This window comes from Amblyomma americanum, chromosome 3 (genome assembly GCF_052857255.1).
Source record: "Amblyomma americanum isolate KBUSLIRL-KWMA chromosome 3, ASM5285725v1, whole genome shotgun sequence".
In the NCBI taxonomy this organism is placed as follows: Eukaryota; Metazoa; Arthropoda; class Arachnida; order Ixodida; family Ixodidae; genus Amblyomma; species Amblyomma americanum.
In genome coordinates, this window is record NC_135499.1 from 148030177 (window position 1) to 148046686 (window position 16510).

Below are 16510 nucleotides of genomic sequence, written 5' to 3' on the forward strand. Positions count from 1 at the left end.
AATTTTGTTGAATCCAGGCTTTTTCCAAAGACGAATTGACAATCTGCAAGAGGTCCAGGGCAAAGTCTTGCATTAGTATCTTCAGCATGCCAACAGTCACTCCGTCAACCCCAGGGGCAGCAGACTGCATACAATTTACTATATATACTTTAAATCAGATACAGAGACCTCAGTAAAATCTGCACTCCAATAGAATGGGGTCGAAGGAAAGGCAGTGCGAGCATGAAAACGCGCAGCAAGGACATGAGCTATGGACCCCAATTGTTCTTTTTCATCCCGAGGGGGCAGCACTCTGGATTGAGCGATATGAGAAGTGGGCAGCACGTTAGTACGTTCTGGGTATCTATAGAGAGGTTTCCGATTGACTCGGTTGGACAAATAGGTGTTCAGATTTGCATTGTAGTCATCCTTAGCCTGAGATATGGTTCTTTTAAAAGATGCTGCAAAGAATTTGTAATTGATCCAGTTCTCAGGGCACTGGTTATGCGCTAGGCTCTTCCATGCGGCTTTCTTCTGACGATAAGCTTTTTCGCATGCTTCTTTCCACCAGTTCGAAGGAGTCTGTGCTCTTCGGCTCTTTCGATCGATGACAAAAATGCCAAAAGGTGAGGTGTTGCAGTATGTGACGAGTCGTTGTTTGTTTGTTTCCCCTTGGGAAACAGAAGATGACCACGAAGTGCCATTTGCTGGAAAAAATAAAGTGATTTGTCAGCATAAGTGTGTCTTATTTATATGTAGCTGTGTGTCACAAGGGGACGACGGAACCCACCCCTTCTGCGCACAAACTTTACAAACTCCCTCCAACACCCGCTCTACGCATTTGCTCACCACCGGTTGTGCGATGCCGACGTGCGCCTCGCTACCAACGGCAGCCTGAAAGCCGCCCGTGGCAAAGAACCGCAGTGCACACAGCACCTGCCGCCGCACCGACAGCGCACTCGCACGCAAACCTCCCAGTTCATCGGCGAGTTCGTCGCATAGCCACTCCACAGTCTGCTTCTCCAGTCGAAAAAAACGTAGAAACAGCTCGTCTGGCAAGTCAAACGTAGTCAAACGCGTCTTCGTGCGCCCTCCTTCGCCGTTGCTCGCGCTGGCGCAGTCGGCTCAGTCGTATCGCCGCGTACACCGCCGCCATTTTTTGTCACAAAGGCAACGGTCAAATTGACAGCCTCAAAACTGTGACAAAAACTGTCAAATAGCGGCTGCATAATTAGGTGTGCAACGTCATCACTTCTTCCACATCCGTGACGTCATCTGCAGCCACCCATGACGCAAAAAAGCAATATGGCCGCCCGCCACAACCGACAAATAGGAGCGAGGCTTATTGAGACCTTTGTGACAAGTTTTTGACAATTTTCCTAATTTACAGTTACGTAATCTGGCCCCTGACCTATTTGCGCATGCGTAAATGAATGCCTTGCGTCGACCAACATGTATATTTCCGAAGCATTCACAATAAAATTTGTCGGAAGTTCAGCTCTCGTCCTCGTCTCGTTTTGTCCGTGGTCCGCTTTTTTGCGTTGCTGTCATTTTCCATTTCATTAGAACCTTGTTCGCACCAAGTTGGAATATGCTGCCTACAACTGGGACCCATACCAATCATATATCCTAGAACGCGCTAGAACTAGCGCCGAACAACTATGCCCGTTTTATTATCCCAAACTATAGCGGCACTGCTATAGTGTCGCGTCAGTGAAACGGTGGTTATCCTTACCTATAGCCTATTACTGCGAAGAAAACTAACCCACCAGTGTTTGTTCCACAAAATCTATTACCATCATTTTTACGCAGTCATTTCATTGTCGCTGCCAACTATCGCTCTTCGCGCGTTGATCATGCCCTCAAGGTTGGTTGTACCCATTGTTACGCAAACACTTTCTGTTCTTTTGTCTTTCATACGTCTACTGACCAGAACCGCATCTCCCCGCAAACATCGCTTGCACCTCTGACTATGCACTCTTTCGTCAGCTTTTTCGCAGTTATCTTACTTGCGATAGTGAGACTAAAGTTTGCTTTGTGTGTTGTTTTCGCCTTTTTGTGCACTTTGACTACATTCTGTTCAGTTTTTCTGTGTACACTTATATTAATGCGCTGTCTTTGCCACTTTTATGTAACCTTTGTTTGTTTAACACAATCCCCTCTGAGAAACCGCGGCGCTGCTTGTGGGTGGAATAAATAATATATTCGGTATATGCAAAGCCCAACTTTAACCCTTTAGGAAAAGCAGCATCCACCGGGTCATTGTCGTTTAGGGTAAATCTGTAAAGATAAAAACTATCATCAGACACCCGCCGCGGTGGCTCAGTTAGGGCGCTAGGCTACTGATCCGGAGTTCCCGGGCTCGAACCCGACCGCGGCGGCTGCGTTTAGATGGAGGCGAAACGCTAAGGCGCCCGTGTAATAATAATAATTGTTTTTTTTTGGGGGGGGGGAAAGGAAATGGCGCGGTATCTGTCTCATATATCGTTGGACACCTGAACCGCCCGTGTGCTGTGCGATGTCAGTGCGCGTTAAAGATCCCCAGGTGGTCGAAATTATTCCGGAGCCCTCCACTACGGCACCTCTTTCTTCCTTTCTTCTTTCACTCCCTCCTTTATCCCTTCCCATACGGCATGGTTCAGGTGTCCGCCGATATGCGAGAAAGATCCGCGCCATTTCCTTTCCCTAAAAACCAATTTTCATTCGCGCGCGCGCGCGCGCGCACGCACGCACGCACGGAGAAACTCCGCATTGGAGAAACTAGGCGTTGGAGAAACTCCGCGCTAGAGAAACTCCGCGTTGAAGACCGTGCTTCAAACTGATGGGGAAGGGTGACGGTAATGGGAAAGAGTGAGGCGCTCACTCCAACCCAAGCGCCTGACAGAGACAGTAGTTATTATTGCAAGCACTGTTGAGCGGCTCCTGTGGTTTAAGTATACATGGTTCGCTAGGTGTTTCCTGTTCTTTCCAACAAACTTGCAGCTTTCACACCTATAACTAGGCATGGTGTGGAATCCAGGCTTTGTGTCGCTTGCTGTCCTGTCTGCAACCACAGCAACATAGGACAAAGCAGTCAACTTTACTCTTGGTGTAGCCGCGCACGCACGCACGCACGCACGCACGCACGCACGCACGCACGCACGCACGCACGCACGCACGCACGCACGCACGCACGCACGCACGCACGCACGCACACACACACACACACACACACACACACACACACACACACACACACACACACACACACACACACACACACACACACACACACACACACACACACACACACACACACACACACACACACACACACACACACACACACACACACACACACACACACACACACACACACACACACACACACACACACACACACACACACACACACACACACACACACACACACACACACACACACACACACACACACACACACACACACACACACACACACACACACACACACACACACACACACACACACACACACACACACACACACACACACACACACACACACACACACACACACACACACACACACACACACACACACACACACACACACACACACACACACACACACACACACACACACACACACACACACACACACACACACACACACACACACACACACACACACACACACACACACACACACACACACACACACACACACACACACACACACACACACACACACACACACACACACACACACACACACACACACACACACACACACACACACACACACACACACACACACACACACACACACACACACACACACACACACACACACACACACACACACACACACACACACACACACACACACACACACACACACACACACACACACACACACACACACACACACACACACACACACACACACACACACACACACACACACACACACACACACACACACACACACACACACACACACACACACACACACACACACACACACACACACACACACACACACACACACACACACACACACACACACACACACACACACACACACACACACACACACACACACACACACACACACACACACACACACACACACACACACACACACACACACACACACACACACACACACACACACACACACACACACACACACACACACACACACACACACACACACACACACACACACACACACACACACACACACACACACACACACACACACACACACACACACACACACACACACACACACACACACACACACACACACACACACACACACACACACACACACACACACACACACACACACACACACAGGAAGCACATTCAAGTCATCCATTGAGACAGCATTTGATTTTTATTCTACGCTTGCGCGTTTTCCCGCCGAACGTCCAAAGCAAAATGTGTCAGATTTTTGCTTTTAACGCTACTTCGAATTCAGCCGATGGTGGATGCGCCTTGAGTACGATACACCCCACTAAGAGATTTTCAGGCAATGTCGCTCGCAGATGAGACCGGTGCGGAGACGCATAAAAACACCACCACGCCCACAGCAACACTTGTTTTCAGCAGCGAGTCCCAACCAAAGCGCTATAGACACGGCCGCATTTCATCCAGCGACAGCGACACAGCAATCGCAGCAGCTGTTCTGCAAGAGAAGAGCGGCAGAAGCGCCCCGTCCCTCTCTCTCTCTCTCTCTCTCTCTCTCTCTCTTTTTTCAACTCTCCCGGTTTCTCTTTTACACTCTTCCCTACCTCTATCCTCTACTACGTCTATCTTGACTCTCGCCTCCATGAATATACGGCTGCTAGCAACAGCGCGTGGCTGCGTTTTAATCGCGGCGCTCGAAACGCTGAGTCGGCGGTTGTGCATAGGATCCGAAAGGTTGTCCGCGCGCAAAGTCCTTTCGCAATTGTCCCCCGCGCTTCCGCCTGCCCTCTCTTTGTGTATACGGATATCTGAACTGAACTCGGCGCCCAGCCAGAAGAAAGAAATAGACAGGGAGTGCAGATGACGACTGAACACGAGAACTTCGAGCAGACGACGGTGAGAGAGTGACGTGCAGACGACTTCATAAAGGAAAATCGGCGCGGCCAGTGAGAACTACCGTGTTTTCCCTTCTTTTGTCCTCCTACCGTCGCGACGCTTTTCTTTTCTATTGTTTGCTCCTTTCCACTTCGTCACTCGTTGACGGAAGAACGGCACTGACGGCGCTCCCTACTCTGTGGCGACGAAGATAACGCTACCGTGTCGACACTCGGCGTCGTCGTCCTACGCAGCGGGCTCTCCTCTGCAAGGGCTCTTATGCGGACCGGCTTGAAGAGGTGCTTTCGTCGACTGTGACAGGTGAGCGGCGCGTGCTGTTGAACTTGATGTGGAGACCATACGTCTCCAGCGTACGGGCTGCGCCGTTGAGACATGGTTTCGGAGGTGTACGCTGTTCCAAGCAGTGGAAGTTGCTGCAATAGGAAAGCACTTCAGCACATATCAGTGGACTTGTGTGCACGTGCGCGAATTTTAAATCAGTCATTAAAGATGTGTGTTTGCAGGATGCGGGAACATACAGTGGCGCCATCTATCGCCAGCGCCTTCTTGGCGTCGTGTGTAAGATCACGTGGTATTTTTAGCCTTCAGTCAGAGCATGTGCTTCGGCGGGGTTTGGTGTTTTGAATTGTCATATCGACGCAACAGGCTTATTGTGGCTTTTGTTTTTACTCGTAATTGCCTTGAACGTCAGCACGAATGTTTTTTGCTGGTTGGACATATTTCACTGGCTTCCTTTGACACAGGCGAGGTGCGAAGTTCGACTAAGAGCCCAGAGTAAGTAGCCGTACTTCGCACTTCAAAATAATCCTTTCTCGGCGTTGCGGAAATGTACGAACATACAAGCCTGCCCCAGCTCAGGTGCTTCAGTATCGATGGCAGATGCCGGGGCTAGCAAAAATCTTTTCCTTCCTTTTTTGCTATTATTTTAATAAAAAAAACCACTACCACCACCGCAAGCCTGTACAAAAGCGAAGCGTTGTTCAGATCGCTTACGTACGTACGCGTGGTTCATACGCGTGGTTCATACGAGGTTCATGCGAAACGTTCATACAAGGCGACGTAGTTGTGTGCAGCAAGACGAGCAAGGAGATTCAAAGCTGAGGTAGTTATCGGGTGATGCGCTTTGAGAGGGTCAAGGTTGAATCTTAGAACGAACTACAAACTTCTTTCGGAGTGTTTTTCACTGCAAACCTGCATATCGTTCGTGAATTTCTTCATTGGAGTCAATCGCAACGATGTCCTTCGCGGCGATATGAGGTGTCATCTTAGGTCATAAGATCCCTGGCGTTTGATGCTGAAGTTTGAATTGGAATCCCACACCTATTGCACGTTGCACATAAGATTTCTGTGACAGGTTTTGCTGCTTCTCGCCGCCGAACATTCATGCGCATAAAAGGTAAGCTTTATTTATAAGCTGTATATTAACCGCTGCTTTTCTTTTGGGGACCGACCGTGTAAATAAACACCATAAATATGGCTCGGCGGAATAGGGTTTTAAAGGCGCGTAACAAGCGCTGACTGCCTACCCCTCACTAGAAACCGGTTGATAATTTAGAGCATTACTGCGTTTTGTGTTTTAAATGTCTTTCAGTGGGCACTAAATTTTCTTTAAATCATAAGCATGTCTAAAATATCAAGATGCATCGCTTTCTAAGCGTAAGTGTGAAACTTAGCTTCTTTTCCGTTTTCGTGTGCAGCATAACCTGCAGTCACTAACAATCAATTTTCCATTTACTTGTAACAAGTTAGAATACAAAGACGATGAAGAATGAAGATACTGCTCTGAAAGGCTCGGAGGTGCAGCCAGTTGTCGACGCTATTTCTCGAAAGTAACTACCGGGTGACAATCATGCGTTTTTAATTTTTATCTCGCCAGCGTGTTTCTAAATTTCACGCAATGTGCGTAGACGTTCTAATCCGCTGCGCTTATCTTCAATGATGGACCACATCAGGGGTGAATTAACTCGACATGGTGCAATCTAGATCTTGTACCATGGCGCCCCGCATTTCGCAACCTTGAGACCGAAACGGGCAAGAGTAGCGCTCAAGTCTTCCTGCTTAGCGGGAAATACTGTAGTCGCACCATACCTGCGGAGCCTTGCATGCGTGCTTGCAATGCTCAGCATAGTATCCTGCCTTCGTTTGGCGTACGAGCCCCTAGCCTTTATTTCTTTTGCTTGGAACATTTGGCCACGCGTTGCAGTAGCGTCGAGGCGTATACTGCAGAGGCGTACCCGGTGCGGTACCGCTAGTGACGTCACCCTCCACGTCACGAGTTCATCGCGCTTCCCTTCCTCCACCCCCCTTTCCCCCGTGCGCCATATTCCTGTCGAGAAACACAACAGAAAATTTTATGTCGTCGCAACAAATTTTCTGTACTAGCTTTGTTCTATCTGCACTACTTTTATGTACTTTTCTGTACTAGCTTTGTAGTAACAACAGAGATATTTGTAGTAACAAAATTTTCTGTAGCATTGAGCTGTACACTGTCGTAGTGACAGAACTACAGAAACATACTACAGAAAAATAATTCAATATTACAGAAACATCTGTCGCTATGACAAAACAACAAAACCGTTCTGTCGTATTTGGGACAAGATTTTGTCGTTTTTTTTTTCGACTCGATCATCTGCCCTGTTTCAGTGTGGGGCTCCTTGTGTATCACGGGACAGACAATTCTGTAAAACATTGCACGAGTTAACGTTTTAATGGATATGTTTACTCGTTTATTTAGCAAAGTGGTGGCGGGGTTGGATTAGATAAGAGGCAATGCATGTCGGCACGTTGGACGATATCCAAATGACAGTCCCACGTATTCGTTCCCCATGCGCCTTTCTATTCTCGGAGCCTCCGTTTGTTGTAGGAAGACGTTGGGTGCCAACGACATACTCGTAAACTAGGCTACTCGTCTACATTTAGAAGGTGGTACATTCTAAGCTAATCTGCAAAAAACTGAACCAACTGCACCAGTTAGTCCTTGCGAGCAACTTCTAGTCCGTGGGGTTAACCCTTGCAAAAATTTCTTTTCACAGTCTATAGACCGTCCATACACTTTTGTCTATGAAGTCAATAGACCTCCTATAAACAAATCCTATAGACAGTCTAGACGACCTATAAATCTATGGCCATACACTTTTAGTAGATTTTTTCTATAGACAGTTTATAGACTATGATTTGACAATAGGAAACATCTATAGGAAGACAATAGAGTCCATAAGAAGTATATAGACAGTCTATAGACCGTTTTAATAGAGGTATAAACTAGCTGATGGCTGATGTTCCCTTCACTTTAGTTTACAAATGATTAATGGCTGGTTTTTGAGGGTCTGATGGTTGTGGCCACGCATTTAGACACCAAAGGACTAGCATCTGTAGCATTTTCTACGACACAGATTGACACAGCGCAACGGAACGAGGACGAGAAGAAACACGAAACACAGGACGGGCGCTCACTACCAACTTTTATTGTGTCGAAGAAAGTATGCACCAACTAGCCCACGTCAGAATCCTCTTAGATCTGTAGCACGTTTAGTACTCTCAGACTTATTCCTGCCCTAGCACACGTGGGATGCTTTACGTCGGCAAGTGCGCTCGAAAGTGCGTCTTAGAGCCTAGACCCGTGTGCTGTGCGATGTCAGTGCACGTTAAAGATCCCCAGGTGGTCTAAATTATTCCGGAGCCCTCCACTACGGCACCTCATTCTTCCTGTCTTCTTCCACTCCCTCCTTTATCCCTTCCCTTACGGCGCGGTTCAGGTGTCCAACGATATATGAGACAGATACTGCGCCATTTCCTTTCCCCAAAAACCAATTATTATTATTAGCCTAGACCCGGCTGTCGAATTTGCACTGGAACGCCTACCGCAGAAGCTACAGCCCGCGTTAAGATGATGGCAGTGAGCTGCAACGATACCTCCGTGGCGTCGCTCTCAGGAGTCCCGCGTCGGAAAAGGCAAGGTCGCTGTAACCTGCGATCGCGTGCTATCTCCTCTTTTGGCGGCAGCAGCGCTTCCTGGAACGCGTTCTGGCACCCCGTATTGTGGAGGAAACGGATGAATGGTCTTTTGTTCTTACCTCTCTTTCTGAGGTGGCATTGTTTTCCGCGCAGTGCGTTGATGTGACAGAACGCGCTTATTTATGACGGCGGCGTTGTGAAACACTTCCGCATAGCTGCTCAGCTATACGGTACTTGTCTTGTCGGTATCGTGCTTATTTTTCGCCGCTCCTCGCCGCTTCGATTGGTCTACGCACGGAACGTTAATATAGGTGTCCGCCAGGTACATACATTGCTTTTCGCATGCTGGCAATCCTTTAATCCGCCTTAATCCGGCGTAATTCATCTGATGTTAAAAAGAGAAACATAGATGGTGCTATTTCTCTGATCTTGTCGCTTGTGGTTTTTAGTAACCATGAGCTACCATAGCCTGCCCTTCTACCTGTGCTCTTGCTCTCTGGTGATTGGATGACATCTTGAGAACCAGCAGTGATTCACACGCTGGTCGCACAGTGTGACAGTTCTGTCATTGGGCATGTGGTGCTCATGATTTCATTCAGCTAGGCATTATGGGGTCAGCAGTGATGTGGGCTTAAGGGAATTGGGCAACAAGATACTCAAACGCATAGCAGCTTTGAGACTTGATAGTATTCTATAAAATTTTGTCGCGCACAGAGAACGCTTTTGGCATATATTTCTACAAAGTGCTAGTCTTCAGCCACTCTGACTGTTTTGGGACAATTTTTATATGTAAACAGATAAATGCGTGGATGATTGATAGATGACTAGACCTGTTGATTAGACCTTGAAATGCCTTGCTTCTTGCTTTGTATAAGCAGTGAATAAAATCGAACTTGTTTGCTAAGAGGAAAGCTTGACACATATTGGCAGGCTGGCTGGTTCAAGATACTTGTAGCAGTGCACATATGGACGGCGCTTGTTAGCAATTACGGACAGCGCACGCCCCCCCCCCCCTCCCCCCCTATCGCCCTCCTCACTTGCGATAAGTGGCTCAATTAGGTAGATGGACATTCAGGTGTTTCCAAGTCGGTACGGGAAAAAAATACGGAGGGTACTTGAGACTACTTACGCGCTTTCAATGAGAAATTATTGCTTTTTATTTTTATTTCCCGTTTATTTTTTCTCTTCCTTTCTAATGGCCCACCTGCTCATCAGAACACAGTCGGGAGACAACGCATACACTAGGTTCACCTTTGTTCGCCAACAAGAAACGCAGTTTTGTACCCTACGGGTGGAGTGCTCACCTCGCAGTCTGAAAGACCTGGTTTTCAATCCCCCGCATCTTCGGAAAAAAAATGTATTTTTCTTTGATACCACGGTGACGTCATCCGGGATTTTTGGGACCATGCACTGCTGCTACTCAACGCTGACGCTGTGTTTCATTGCCGATGAGGCATATAATGCTTTCGCAATAAGAACTCTCTAGGAAAAGACTATTGCTAAGGGTGATAGCAATCCAGCCCGCTAGCGCGAAAGCAGAGGGCGCTGATAAGAAATGAATTCTCGCGACGCCTAAGCGTCTTCTCATTTGCGTCCGCCTTTGCCGCGACCGGCGTCCAAAGCAGCAGAACGCACGAGCTACGTGGTGGCCGTCAGCCGCACCGCTTGACAGGAGCGACGCTACCGTTAACGTTATGCTTGGTTTCCCTGGCTGTACTAAAACTCAAGCAGGTTGGAAGCACACGTGGTGCTAGGCGGTAAGCGAAATGATCTGCTTCAGTGCGCGACGCTGTGAAAGCTTAAGCGGCGGTTAGTCCTTGACAAAGCACTCAAAACGAGTTAGACAGTGCTTAAAACGCGGACGCTAAGCTCACCAATCGTGCTTCTCCGCCAGAGAGAGAACCCGCCGCGGTGGCTCAGTGGTTAGGGCGCTCGACTACTGATCCGGAGTTCCCGGGTTCGAACCCGACCGCGGCGGCTGCGTCTTTATGGAGGAAAAACGCTAAGGCGCCCGTGTGCTGTGCGATGTCAGTGCACGTTAAAGATCCCCAGGTGGTCGAAATTATTCCGGAGCCCTCCACTACGGCACCTCTCTCTTCCTTTCTTCTTTCACTCCCTCCTTTATCCCTTCCCTTACGGCGCGGTTCAGGTGTCCAACGATATATGAGACAGATACTGCGCCATTTCCTTTCCCCAAAAACCAATTATTATTATTATTATTACGCCAGAGAGAGAGAGAGAGAGAGAAAATCGCAGTGGGTTAATTCCCATATATATGCAAAATTTCGTTCTCTATTTTATATATAGAACCCTGGAAATCCTAACATCCTTCCTCGGGCAGTGGTGCAGCGTTTAAGCGATGCGCCACTGCCGTGCAATGGCAGGTGCTGCCACCGGTGGTGCTTGTGCGGCCCAGGTTGCTGTTCCCGAGCTACCAATCGTTAATTTAACTGCCACCTGCCACGTTGGGCAGTTTGTTTACTATCCGCTGGGCAGGTTGTGATGATTCCGCGAGGTCACATCACCTAGGTTGCCTGTCTGGCTCTTGCTCTCTGGGCACCACCTGCCGGAGCCACGCTCGTGATTTTTCGCTGACAACGCCGACGCCGACAACGCCGACACCGAATTTTCTCGTCAACGGGGCCTTTAACGCTGTCGCGTTAAATCTAAAACCTATGCGCGCAGTTGCGATGCAAATTGTGTTTTAGTCTCGAAAGAAGCTGGGCAGAATATACTTCTCCGGGCTCTACGTGCCTGACTTAGCACGCACACAATAAGCGCCCTCCATAGCGCTGCTGAAAACTGATTTATCCTCCATTCTGTCGCGCGCGGAAAACAGGTGTGCTCTCTGGCGCTCTCAGTTCGAGCGTGCACCGCTATACGCAGAATCGCGTATTTACTCCTGTATAAGACGGCTCTTTTTGTAAAGCCCATAAAAAAGCATTTGGGTGTTTTGGGAGGGACTGTTCGCATGTATTTACTTTCGCAAACACTAAGTCGTTGAGCCATTTTAGAGGATAGTGGTTACAGTTAATTTTTAGAGAAAACTGTAATAGTGACTTTAATGGATGCGTTTAGAGACGATGGGAGCCTTTTTGCCGGTAGAAAAGGAAGCATGGGCCTGAGTCAGCCTTTGATGCCCATTTCAGAGAAAGGATTGCCGTTTGTGTAGATTGATTGCACGTCACTGTTGTTTCGAGCGGTTGGCTTTGTAGTATCCATATCCGTGCTTCTTGTTATTGAACACCGAAAAGTACGCCCTTCCGAGACTTCGGACGTCCGGAAGGTTGGAAAACTCGCTGGCAAAATTTCAAAGAAGGTGCCATGATCTCGCTGGTAGCGATATCAAACCCGGAGCTGGGCGATTGTGCGTTTTATTTGTTTATATTTGGCTTTGCCCTTGCGACGCCCGAGCTGCTTCCCACGCATCCTTAAAGTAGTTCCGCGAAGGCCGATAATTTGCGCGATTGCGACGAGCATCTGCGCTTGTCGTCATGCTCTGCGAGGATGCGGTAAATGCGTCTCCCAGCGTGTGCTCGGTGTTTTGCAACCGCTCACGTGCTTCCTGACGCATTGATAAACACTGCCCTTGAGGGCGACGTACTTGTACGACACAGTTGCCTTGGCTGGCTTACATGATTGGAAAAAGAAAGTGCAACTACTCTTTTTTTTTTCTCCAATACGGCACCTCTTTCTTCCTTTCTTCTTTCACTCCCTCCTTTATCCCTTCACTACGGCGAGGTTCAGGTGTCCGCCGATATATGAGACAGATACTGCGCCATTTCCTTTCCACAAAAACCAATTATTATTATTATTATTATTATTATTATTATTATTATTATTATTATTATTATTATTATTATTATTATTATTATTACTCTTTTTCGTTTAGCTTATCTCGTTCGGAGTTCAGTGACTCTGCAGAAAATATCGCTTAGTCATAGCAAATGGATAGGTATAGAGATGAACGGAGCCTTAAAAGGCTTTGTTTTACCAGGGAAGGCAGGACGTGTGTTTTTGGCGGAGGCTTAAAGACTAGTCATTACCAAGTACTCAGGCCATTTGCATGCATTGATGGCGGCCACCATGGCTCTGGCTACTCGGCTGGTTGTCTTTGTTTTACGGGCTTTCGCTCATACACTTACTTATTTGTTCAGATATACCTTATATACGGGCCTCCGAGAAGGTGCACTAAGTCAGGGGGCTACGTAGTACAGGAATATATTTATAAAAAATTACTACATAACAAATACACAGAGTGCAACAGTAATGACTGATTGAAAACAGCAAATTAGAATTAAAAAGAGTAACTTCACCATTCACACGAAAGGCATATTAGTAAAATAAAGAAAAAGGACAAACTATGCGACATGATACGCGGTAAGTACTAAGCTCTAACGATCATCTGAGCACGCAAGCAAAACGAAACAAATAGTGTGCATATATAATCAGACGACAGAAGGCAATGACAGTCGACACAAGGGCTTCATAGTGCCTAAGTGCATGAAATGCGTGCTTGTGAAACGCATTGCTTGGGCCACTCGATTCTTCTCTCATAGGCTTTTACCGCCAAGGAGGTTCAAGCTACACGCGCGGTGGAACTCACGGGGCACACACTGGAAGCAAAGCGATACCGGATAGAGATGGAAAATTTCAAGAAATTTTGAATTCTCGGAACAAAATCGTTTTTTTTCCCCGTTTTGGCCGCCGCGGTGGCTCAGTGGTTATGGCGCTCGGCTGCTGACCCGAAAGACGCGGGTTCGATCGCGGCCGCGGCGGTCGAATTTCGATGGAGACGAAATTCTAGAGGCCCGTGTACAGTGCCATGTCAGTGCACGTTAAAGAACCCCAAGTAGACGAAATTTCCGGAGCCCTTCACTACGGCGTCTCTCATAGCCAGAGTCGCTTTGGGACGTTAAACCCGAAAAACAGTAAACAGTTTTTAACGCGTTTTTTTTTTCATAAAGAGACGAAATTTAAAAAAAAGCAGAAAAAGAGGACGTACATTAAGCACACTTTATTTGCAGTTGAAAAATAAATAATTATATTTTTGAACCATAACCAAGATGCTGCACAGCCTTTTCAGGAAAAGATGGCGACACAGTGCATAGAATACAATCGACGCTAAGCATAGCATCAGTGTAGCTCGTCACTGCTGGGAGAAGAAATGCTTGCTCGTGCGCATTTCCCGCGTTGGGATTGGAGTGCACGTGCTCAAGATTTTCCACGCGCTCTCTTGCGAGCCTGTCGCGCAGGTTCGTATGCACATTACCGAACTGCGACCAGTTTCATTCACACGACGCAGACGACAGGGAAATTCGGAGCTGCCGACATGCGACTGACGTCAACGGTTAATCGCTTCAAAGACCTTGCGGATACGTGGTCAGCTCCAGCCGCTTGGCACACTCCCAAACAGCTTTTACAGTGCGTAGTGAGGTGAGACTGTGCTGATGACTCTGTGTGGAAATTCTGCGTTTTTTTTCCCTCTTCTTCTGGGCCATGAAAAAAAAACAACGTTTTTTCTTCAATTTTTCAAGGTTTCTTTTTCAGGCACTTACACCTCTACTAACGAGTCGCTTTACGATATGCTACATTACGCGTCTTGTCCACGTTGAAGACCTCACTAGACACAAAATAATCACGTTTCATTTTAGAGCGAAAACTCTACTTCACGACCAAAGCTTCAGAATCCGGGTCATCGCTGGAGCCTTGACCTTGACCTCGAATAAACAAATAGATATTGCCACTACTGAAATTGGCCCGCGGCGGCGCGAACAGATTACCTTCGCTGGCCACTGCACGAGAGCACTAGGCTATCGCCGCAGCCGATCGCGCCTCTTGTTGTTTTTGTTGTTGTTGTTAGCCTATCAAAAGATGGCACATACCCACACGGGGGGATCGGCCAAGAATCGGGTGGCTATTCACCTGAACGCAGTTAATAAAAAAGAAAAGCACGTGGGAGCGCAACACCGGAGGATTCTTCCTCATGAACAGAAAAGGGATGAGAGTTTTGATTTCAAAATTATAAGAATAATAATAAAGAGAGGGATTAAATAATAATGATTAAGTCAAAATGTAATAATTGATAGAAAAGAAAAGCTTGGAACACTTAGCAAGGCAGTCGGTGAGATTCTATCAGGAAATTTAGAACAGCGGTACAAACAGATTTGTGGCTGAACCCAAATGTGGTGGCGCCAAATGATAGCAAGAGCGGGCTGCTTAAACTAAGGCCAAGATGCTGCAAGGGCTCTTCCAGCAACCTTTTTCTCAGAGAGTTGAATCGGCGACAATACAGCCAAAAATGTTCCATAGATATAGATTGCACATCGTCGTCTTCATCAACTTCCATCTGCGGCGCGAACAGATCAGATCAGCTTAACCTCGATGAGAGCTTGACCTGAGCCTAATACCGTCGCCATACGTGCCGACGACCTAGCAAAGCAAAACTATGCGCCAGTCAGCCTAAACACATGCTTTCGCACGTCTATCAGGTTTAACTATGTTAAAACGCTACCACTTTTATTTATTTCATCGCACATATCCGAACGAGCGAAGGCGTCATACAGTGCTCGCAGAGACCTGCCTATGAAAGTCGCTCGTCTAACTATAGACGGTCGGTCTGTTTCTGTCTGGCATAGCGACGGGGGCTCTCCCATCGTCATCACGCGCGCTGTTCCGCGCACGTCAGAGTTGCGTAGGCGATACGAAGTCAAATATTCATGATGGATACCCGAAAGGGAAGGAAAAAAGCTTCATTCGAGGCTAGTATTAAAGCCCATGAGAAAGAGCGCTTGAGAGCGCGATATTCAGGCGATGACTTGCTGTGCCGGCCATATACACCTCGATACGGCCTCCTCAACGATGCGCCTATGAGTTACCTGGTGCAAGTCCAGCAACGTACGAATTAATGAGCCTCCCACACTATAGACTCACACGGGTGTTCGGTGGGACTGTGCCGACAGTCCGAATTATCCGCATTTTCATATCAATGGGAGTCGAACTAACGAAGTATTACTGTGATATGGACCTGCGTGTAATTTGTGTTTTTATGACAGTTGGGCGCCAGATGTTTCATTGTGAACTGAAGTTGTGACTATGAGTCAAGTGTGGTCACATTTTAGGACGTGTTCTCATTGCCGCCTTGGAACAATGAAATGAACATAATTCGTCACTTGGCAAACAAACCTTGGAAATCAAGTTTTTTTCGCATTCTCTTACCGAACCTTCGTACGCTCTTGTCATTTCTTCGTCTCGTATGAGGGCTAAATGAATGCTTTTATTTTTTTTTACTCGTGCACTCTTTTAGTCTGCATTGCCCGTTATGATCCGCGCCGATTTTTAAAACGCCTTCACCTGTCTCGAACACGCTTTAAAAAATCCTTTATTTGATCATGCAACATATAGTACTCTGCCTTTTCTATAGCTTTGCAAGTTTGGAAAGAAAGACGCCGGGGTCTCAGCATTTATTTTATTTTATTCAATACTGCCAGCCGGCATTAGGTAGCCAAGGCAGGAGTGGAAC

At 47.4% G+C, this 16510-nt stretch overlaps 1 protein-coding gene across 2 annotated transcripts in view; it reads left to right on the forward strand.

The window, feature by feature from the left end:
- The first annotated feature begins 4782 nt into the window (after nucleotides 1-4782).
- LOC144125140 (sodium/potassium/calcium exchanger 5-like) overlaps nucleotides 4783-16510 on the forward strand; it is a 49120-nt gene continuing 37392 nt past the window's right edge. The window contains exon 1 of one of the 2 annotated variants that reach the window (XM_077658257.1): nucleotides 4783-5334. The gene's annotated coding sequence lies outside the window, so the exon portion shown is untranslated. The remainder of the gene's footprint in view (nucleotides 5335-16510) is intronic. The other variant, XM_077658258.1, reaches the window with a different exon arrangement.